Here is an 8,255-nt window from a genome sequence, read left to right as displayed (position 1 = left end):
TTTTCTCCCGGGCTTGGGAGCATTGTGCGCAGCTGGCGGGAACAGCCGGCGAGAGTGCTTGCAAAGCGGCCTTTGGAGGCAGCCGGGGAGGTCTTCCAGCGGGAGAGGGCCGGTTGTGCTCAGAGGCCCCACAGGCCAGGGGCAGGACCCAGCAAGTCCCCTTCCCCTGGCCAGCCTTGCCCAGACCTTCCTGGCCTCCGGGGCTACTGCCCCACCAAGGGGCAGGCTGCGGGGACTGGGTCCAGACATGCCCGGGCGCCTCCCCAGGCTCATCCCCGCTGGTGCCTTTCCCCTGGGCCTAGGCCTCGGTTGAGGCCTCCTTGGAGAGGAGGTTGCTGGCAGGGGCTCTCTCCACACTGCAAGGTGCTGGAGCTCAGAGGTCTTCGTCAGAGGGAAGGGACCAGCAAGGGGCTGGATGCCCAAGACCTCTTTGGCCCAGCAGCCTCAGGGCAGCAGGGAGAGCAAGAGGCCCAGTGTGCCCCTAGGTCGGCTCTGCCCCTTCCCACACGGGCAGCCAGCCCAGCAGCTGCCTGACAGACTCTGGCTCCCCCGAGCTCTCTGCCGGTGCAGGGGGCAGGAACAGACGTGTGCATGTGGTTTTGCCTTGGCCTGGGACTGTGGACACCCTGCCTGGCCCCCAGGCTCATGGGCAAGGGCCGGGAGAGAGCACCACCCCGAAGCGCTTTTCTCCCGGGCTTGGGAGCATTGTGCGCAGCTGGCGGGAACAGCCGGCGAGAGTGCTTGCAAAGCGGCCTTGGAGGCAGCCGGGGAGGACTTCCAGCGTGAGAGGGCCGGTTGTGCTCAGAGGCCCCACAGGCCAGGGGAAGGACCCAGCAGGGCCCCTGACCCTGGCCAGCCTTGCCCAGACCTTCCTGGCCTCCGGGGGTACAGCCCCACCAAGGGGCAGGCTGCGGGGACTGGGCCCAGACATGTCTGGGCGCCTCCCCAGGCTCATCCCCGCTGGTGCCTTTCCCCTGGGCCTAGGCCTCGTTTGAGGCCTCCTTGGAGAGGAGGTTGCTGGCAGGGCCTGTCTCCACACTGCAAGGTGCTGGAGCTCAGAGGGACTCGTCAGAGGGAAGGGACCAGCAAGGGGCTGGATGCCCAAGACCTCTTTGGCCCAGCAGCCTCAGGGCAGCAGGGAGAGCAAGAGGCCCAGTGTGCCCCTAGGTCGGCTCTGCCCCTTCCCAAACAGGCGGCCAGCCCAGCAGCTGCCTGAGAGTCTCTGGCTCCCCCGAGCTCTCTGCCGGTGTAGGGGACAGGAACAGACCTGTGCATGTGGTTCTGCCTTGGCCAGGGACTGTGGACCCCCTGCCTGGCCCCCAGGCTCAGGGGCAAGGGCCGGGAGAGAGCACCACCCCGAAGCGCTTTTCTCCCGGGCTTGGGAGCATTGTGCGCAGCTGGCGGGAACAGCCGGCGAGAGTGCTTGCAAAGCGGCCTTTGGAGGCAGCCGGGGAGGTCTTCCAGCGGGAGAGGGCCGGTTGTGCTCAGAGGCCCCACAGGCCAGGGGCAGGACCCAGCAAGTCCCCTTCCCCTGGCCAGCCTTGCCCAGACCTTCCTGGCCTCCGGGGCTACTGCCCCACCAAGGGGCAGGCTGCGGGGACTGGGTCCAGACATGCCCGGGCGCCTCCCCAGGCTCATCCCCGCTGGTGCCTTTCCCCTGGGCCTAGGCCTCGGTTGAGGCCTCCTTGGAGAGGAGGTTGCTGGCAGGGGCTCTCTCCACACTGCAAGGTGCTGGAGCTCAGAGGTCTTCGTCAGAGGGAAGGGACCAGCAAGGGGCTGGATGCCCAAGACCTCTTTGGCCCAGCAGCCTCAGGGCAGCAGGGAGAGCAAGAGGCCCAGTGTGCCCCTAGGTCGGCTCTGCCCCTTCCCACACAGGCGGCCAGCCCAGCAGCTGCCTGACAGTCTCTGGCTCCCCCGAGCTCTCTGCCGGTGCAGGGGGCAGGAACAGACGTGTGCATGTGGTTTTGCCTTGGCCTGGGACTGTGGACACCCTGCCTGGCCCCCAGGCTCAGGGGCAAGGGCCGGGAGAGAGCACCACCCCGAAGCGCTTTTCTCCCGGGCTTGGGAGCATTGTGCGCAGCTGGCGGGAACAGCCGGCGAGAGTGCTTGCAAAGCGGCCTTGGAGGCAGCCGGGGAGGACTTCCAGCGTGAGAGGGCCGGTTGTGCTAAGAGGCCCCACAGGCCAGGGGAAGGACCCAGCAGGGCCCCTGACCCTGGCCAGCCTTGCCCAGACCTTCCTGGCCTCCGGGGGTACTGCCCCACCAAGGGGCAGGCTGCGGGGACTGGGCCCAGACATGCCTGGGCGCCTCCCCAGGCTCATCCCCGCTGGTGCCTTTCCCCTGGGCCTAGGCCTCGTTTGAGGCCTCCTTGGAGAGGAGGTTGCTGGCAGGGCCTGTCTCCACACTGCAAGGTGCTGGAGCTCAGAGGGACTCGTCAGAGGGAAGGGACCAGCAAGGGGCTGGATGCCCAAGACCTCTTTGGCCCAGCAGCCTCAGGGCAGCAGGGAGAGCAAGAGGCCCAGTGTGCCCCTAGGTCGGCTCTGCCCCTTCCCAAACAGGCGGCCAGCCCAGCAGCTGCCTGAGAGTCTCTGGCTCCCCCGAGCTCTCTGCTGGTGCAGGGGACAGGAACAGACCTGTGCATGTGGTTCTGCCTTGGCCAGGGACTGTGGACCCCCTGCCTGGTCCCCAGGCTCAGGGGCAAGGGCTGGGAGAGAGCACCACCCCGAAGCGCTTTTCTCCCGGGCTTGGGAGCATTGTGCGCAGCTGGCGGGAACAGCCGGCGAGAGTGCTTGCAAAGCGGCCTTTGGAGGCAGCCGGGGAGGTCTTCCAGCGGGAGAGGGCCGGTTGTGCTCAGAGGCCCCACAGGCCAGGGGCAGGACCCAGCAAGTCCCCTTCCCCTGGACAGCCTTGCCCAGACCTTCCTGGCCTCCGGGGCTACTGCCCCACCAAGGGGCAGGCTGCGGGGACTGGGTCCAGACATGCCCGGGCGCCTCCCCAGGCTCATCCCCGCTGGTGCCTTTCCCCTGGGCCTAGGCCTCGGTTGAGGCCTCCTTGGAGAGGAGGTTGCTGGCAGGGGCTCTCTCCACACTGCAAGGTCCTGGAGCTCAGAGGTCTTCCTCAGAGGGAAGACACCAGCAAGGGGCTGGATGCCCAAGACCTCTTTGGCCCAGCAGCCTCAGGGCAGCAGGGAGAGCAAGAGGCCCAGTGTGCCCCTAGGTCGGCTCTGCCCCTTCCCACACAGGCGGCCAGCCCAGCAGCTGCCTGACAGTCTCTGGCTCCCCCGAGCTCTCTGCCGGTGCAGGGGGCAGGAACAGACGTGTGCATGTGGTTCTGCCTTGGCCTGGGACTGTGGACCCCCTGCCTGGCCCCCAGGCTCAGGGGCAAGGGCCGGGAGAGAGCACCACCCCGAAGCGCTTTTCTCCCGGGCTTGGGAGCATTGTGCGCAGCTGGCGGGAACAGCCGGCGAGAGTGCTTGCAAAGCGGCCTTGGAGGCAGCCGGGGAGGCCTTCCAGCGGGAGAGGGTCGGTTGTGCTCAGAGGCCCCACAGGCCAGGGAAAGCACCCAGCAGGTCCCCTTCCCCTGGCCAGCCTTGTCCAGACTTTCCTGGCCTCCGGGGGTACTGCCCCACCAAGGGGCAGGCTGCGGGGACTGGGTCCAGACATTCCCCTGCGCCTTCCCAGGCTCATCCCCGCTGGTGCCTTTCCCCTGGGCCTAGGCCTCGGTTGAGGCCTCCTTGGAGAGGAGGTTGCTGGCAGGGGCTCTCTCCACACTGCAAGGTGCTGGAGCTCAGAGGGCTTCGTCAGAGGGAAGGGACCAGCAAGGGGCTGGATGCCCAAGACCTCTTTGGCCCAGCAGCCTCAGGGCAGCAGGGAGAGCAAGAGGCCCACTGTGCCTCTAGGTCGGCTCTGCCCCTTCCCACACGGGCAGCCAGCCCAGCAGCTGCCTGACAGACTCTGGCTCCCCCGAGCTCTCTGCCGGTGTAGGGGGCAGGAACAGACGTGTGCATGTGGTTCTGCCTTGGCCTGGGAGTGTGGACCCCCTGCCTGGCCCTCAGGCTCAGGGGGAAGGGCCGGGAGAGAGTACCACCCCGAAGCGCTTTTCTTCCGGACTTGGGAGCATTTTGCGCGGCTGGCGGGAACAGCCGGCGAGAGTGCTTGCAAAGCGGCCTTTGGAGGCAGCCGGGGAGGTCTTCCAGCGGGAGAGGGCCGGTTGTGCTCAGAGGCCCCACAGGCCAGGGGCAGGACCCAGCAGGGCCCCTGTCCCTGGCCAGCCTTGCCCAGACGTTCCTGGCCTCCGGGGGTACTGCCCCACCAAGGGGCAGGCTGCGGGGACTGGGCCCAGACATGCCTGGGCGCCTCCCCAGGCTCATCCCCGCTGGTGCCTTTCCCCTGGGCCTAGGCCTCGGTTGAGGCCTCCTTGGAGAGGAGGTTGCTGGCAGGGCCTGTCTCCACACTGCAAGGTGCTGGAGCTCAGAGGGACTCGTCAGAGGGAAGGGACCAGCAAGGGGCTGGATGCCCAAGACCTCTTTGGCCCAGCAGCCTCAGGGAAGCAAGGAGAGCAAGAGGCCCAGTGTGCCCCTAGGTCGGCTCTGCCCCTTCCCAAACAGGCGGCCAGCCCAGCAGCTGCCTGAGAGTCTCTGGCTCCCCCGAGCTCTCTGCTGGTGCAGGGGACAGGAACAGACCTGTGCATGTGGTTCTGCCTTGGCCAGGGACTGTGGACCCCCTGCCTGGCCCCCAGGCTCAGGGGCAAGGGCCGGGAGAGAGCACCACCCTGAAGCGCTTTTCTCCCGGGCTTGGGAGCATTGTGCGCAGCTGGCGGGAACAGCCGGCGAGAGTGCTTGCAAAGCGGCCTTTGGAGGCAGCCGTGGAGGTCTTCCAGTGGGAGAGGGCCGGTTGTGCTCAGAGGCCCCACAGGCCAGGGGCAGGACCCAGCAAGTTCCCTTCCCCTTGCCAGCCTTGCCCAGACTTCCTGGCCTCCGGGGCAACTGCCCCACCAAGGGGCAGGCTGCGGGGACTGGGTCCAGACATGCCCGGGCGCCTCCCCAGGCTCATCCCCGCTGGTGCCTTTCCCCTGGGCCTAGGCCTCGGTTGAGGCCTCCTTGGAGAGGAGGTTGCTGGCAGGGGCTCTCTCTACACTGCAAGGTGCTGGAGCTCAGAGGTCTTCATCAGAGGGAAGGGACCAGCAAGGGGCTGGATGCCCAAGACCTCTTTGGCCCAGCAGCCTCAGGGCAGCAGGGAGAGCAAGAGGCCCAGTGTGCCCCTAGGTCGGCTCTGCCCCTTCCCACACAGGCGGCCAGCCCAGCAGCTGCCTGACAGTCTCTGGCTCCCCCGAGCTCTCTGCCGGTGCAGGGGGCAGGAACAGACGTGTGCATGTGGTTCTGCCTTGGCCTGGGACTGTGGACCCCCTGCCTGGCCCCCAGGCTCAGGGGCAAGGGCCGGGAGAGAGCACCACCCCGAAGCGCTTTTCTCCCGGGCTTGGGAGCATTGTGCGCAGCTGGCGGGAACAGCCGGCGAGAGTGCTTGCAAAGCGGCCTTGGAGGCAGCCGGGGAGGACTTCCAGCGTGAGAGGGCCGGTTGTGCTCAGAGGCCCCACAGGCCAGGGGCAGGACCCAGCAGGGCCCCTGACCCTGGCCAGCCTTGCCCAGACCTTCCTGGCCTCCGGGGGTACTGCCCCACCAAGGGGCAGGCTGCGGGGACTGGGCCCAGACATGCCTGGGCGCCTCCCCAGGCTCATCCCCGCTGGTGCCTTTCCCCTGGGCCTAGGCCTCGGTTGAGGCCTCCTTGGAGAGGAGGTTGCTGGCAGGGCCTGTCTCCACACTGCAAGGTGCTGGAGCTCAGAGGGACTCGTCAGAGGGAAGGGACCAGCAAGGGGCTGGATGCCCAAGACCTCTTTGGCCCAGCAGCCTCAGGGCAGCAGGGAGAGCAAGAGGCCCAGTGTGCCCCTAGGTCGGCTCTGCCCCTTCCCAAACAGGCGGCCAGCCCAGCAGCTGCCTGAGAGTCTTTGGCTCCCCCGAGCTCTCTGCTGGTGCAGGGGACAGGAACAGACCTGTGCATGTGGTTCTGCTTGGCCAGGGACTGTGGACCCCCTGCCTGGCCCCCAGGCTCAGGGGCAAGGGCCGGGAGAGAGCACCACCCCGAAGTGCTTTTCTCCCGGGCTTGGGAGCATTGTGCGCAGCTGGCGGGAACAGCCGGCGAGAGTGCTTGCAAAGCGGCCTTTGGAGGCAGCCGGGGAGGTCTTCCAGCGGGAGAGGGCCGGTTGTGCTCAGAGGCCCCACAGGCCAGGGGCAGGACCCAGCAGGGCCCCTTCCCCTGGCCAGCCTTGCCCAGACCTTCCTGGCCTCCGGGGCTACTGCCCCACCAAGGGGCAGGCTGCGGGGACTGGGTCCAGATATGCCCGGGCGCCTCCCCAGGCTCATCCCCGCTGGTGCCTTTCCCCTGGGCCTAGGCCTCGGTTGAGGCCTCCTTGGAGAGGAGGTTGCTGGCAGGGGCTCTCTCCACACTGCAAGGTGATGGAGCTCAGAGGGCTTCGTCAGAGGGAAGGGACCAGCAAGGGGCTGGATGCCCAAGACCTCTTTGGCCCAGCAGCCTCAGGGCAGCAGGGAGAGCAAGAGGCCCAGTGTGCCCCTACGTCGGCTCTGCCCCTTCCCACACGGGCAGCCAGCCCAGCAGCTGCCTGAGAGTCTCTGGCTCCCCCGAGCTCTCTGCCGGTGCAGGGGGCAGGAACAGACCTGTGCATGTGGTTCTGCCTTGGCCTGGGACTGTGGACCCCCTGCCTGGCCCCCAGGCTCAGGGGCAAGGGCCGGGAGAGAGCACCACCCCGAAGCGCTTTTCTCCCGGGCTTGGGAGCATTGTGCGCAGCTGGCGGGAACAGCCGGCGAGAGTGCTTGCAAAGCGGCCTTGGAGGCAGCCGGGGAGAACTTCCAGCGTGAGAGGGCCGGTTGTGCTGAGAGGCCCCACAGGCCAGGGGCAGGACCCAGCAGGGCCCCTGACCCTGGCCAGCCTTGCCCAGACCTTCCTGGCCTCCGGGGGTACTGCCCCACCAAGGGGCAGGCTGCGGGGACTGGGCCCAGACATGCCTGGGCGCCTCCCCAGGCTCATCCCCGCTGGTGCCTTTCCCCTGGGCCTAGGCCTCGGTTGAGGCCTCCTTGGAGAGGAGGTTGCTGGCAGGGCCTGTCTCCACACTGCAAGGTGCTGGAGCTCAGAGGGACTCATCAGAGGGAAGGGACCAGCAAGGGGCTGGATGCCCAAGACCTCTTTGGCCCAGCAGCCTCAGGGCAGCAGGGAGAGCAAGAGGCCCAGTGTGCCCCTAGGTCGGCTCTGCCCCTTCCCAAACAGGCGGCCAGCCCAGCAGCTGCCTGAGAGTCTCTGGCTCCCCCGAGCTCTCTGCTGGTGCAGGGGACAGGAACAGACCTGTGCATGTGGTTCTGCCTTGGCCAGGGACTGTGGACCCCCTGCCTGGCCCCCAGGCTCAGGGGCAAGGGCCGGGAGAGAGCACCACCCCGAAGCGCTTTTCTCCCGGGCTTGGGAGCATTGTGCGCAGCTGGCGGGAACAGCCGGCGAGAGTGCTTGCAAAGCGGCCTTTGGAGGCAGCCGGGGAGGTCTTCCAGCGGGAGAGGGCCGGTTGTGCTCAGAGGCCCCACAGGCCAGGGGCAGGACCCAGCAAGTCCCCTTCCCCTGGCCAGCCTTGCCCAGACCTTCCTGGCCTCCGGGGCTACTGCCCCACCAAGGGGCAGGCTGCGGGGACTGGGTCCAGACATGCCCGGGCGCCTCCCCAGGCTCATCCCCGCTGGTGCCTTTCCTCTGGGCCTAGGCCTCGGTTGAGGCCTCCTTGGAGAGGAGGTTGCTGGCAGTGGCTCTCTCCACACTGCAAGGTGCTGGAGCTCAGAGGTCTTCGTCAGAGGGAAGGGACCAGCAAGGGGCTGGATGCCCAAGACCTCTTTGGCCCAGCAGCCTCAGGGCAGCAGGGAGAGCAAGAGGCCCAGTGTGCCCCTAGGTCGGCTCTGCCCCTTCCCACACAGGCGGCCAGCCCAGCAGCTGCCTGACAATCTCTGGCTCCCCCGAGCTCTCTGCCGGTGCAGGGGGCAGGAACAGACGTGTGCATGTGGTTCTGCCTTGGCCTGGGACTGTGGACCCCCTGCCTGGCCTCCAGGCTCAGGGGCAAGGGCCGGGAGAGAGCACCACCCCGAAGCGCTTTTCTCCCGGGCTTGGGAGCATTGTGCGCAGCTGGCGGGAACAGCCGGCGAGAGTGCTTGCAAAG

The sequence above is a fragment of the Cervus elaphus genome, unplaced genomic scaffold (assembly GCF_910594005.1).
Source record: "Cervus elaphus unplaced genomic scaffold, mCerEla1.1, whole genome shotgun sequence".
NCBI lineage: Eukaryota > Metazoa > Chordata > Mammalia > Artiodactyla > Cervidae > Cervus > Cervus elaphus.
The sequence above is the reverse complement of the archived record's forward strand: the minus strand, read 5'-3'. Positions refer to the sequence as shown.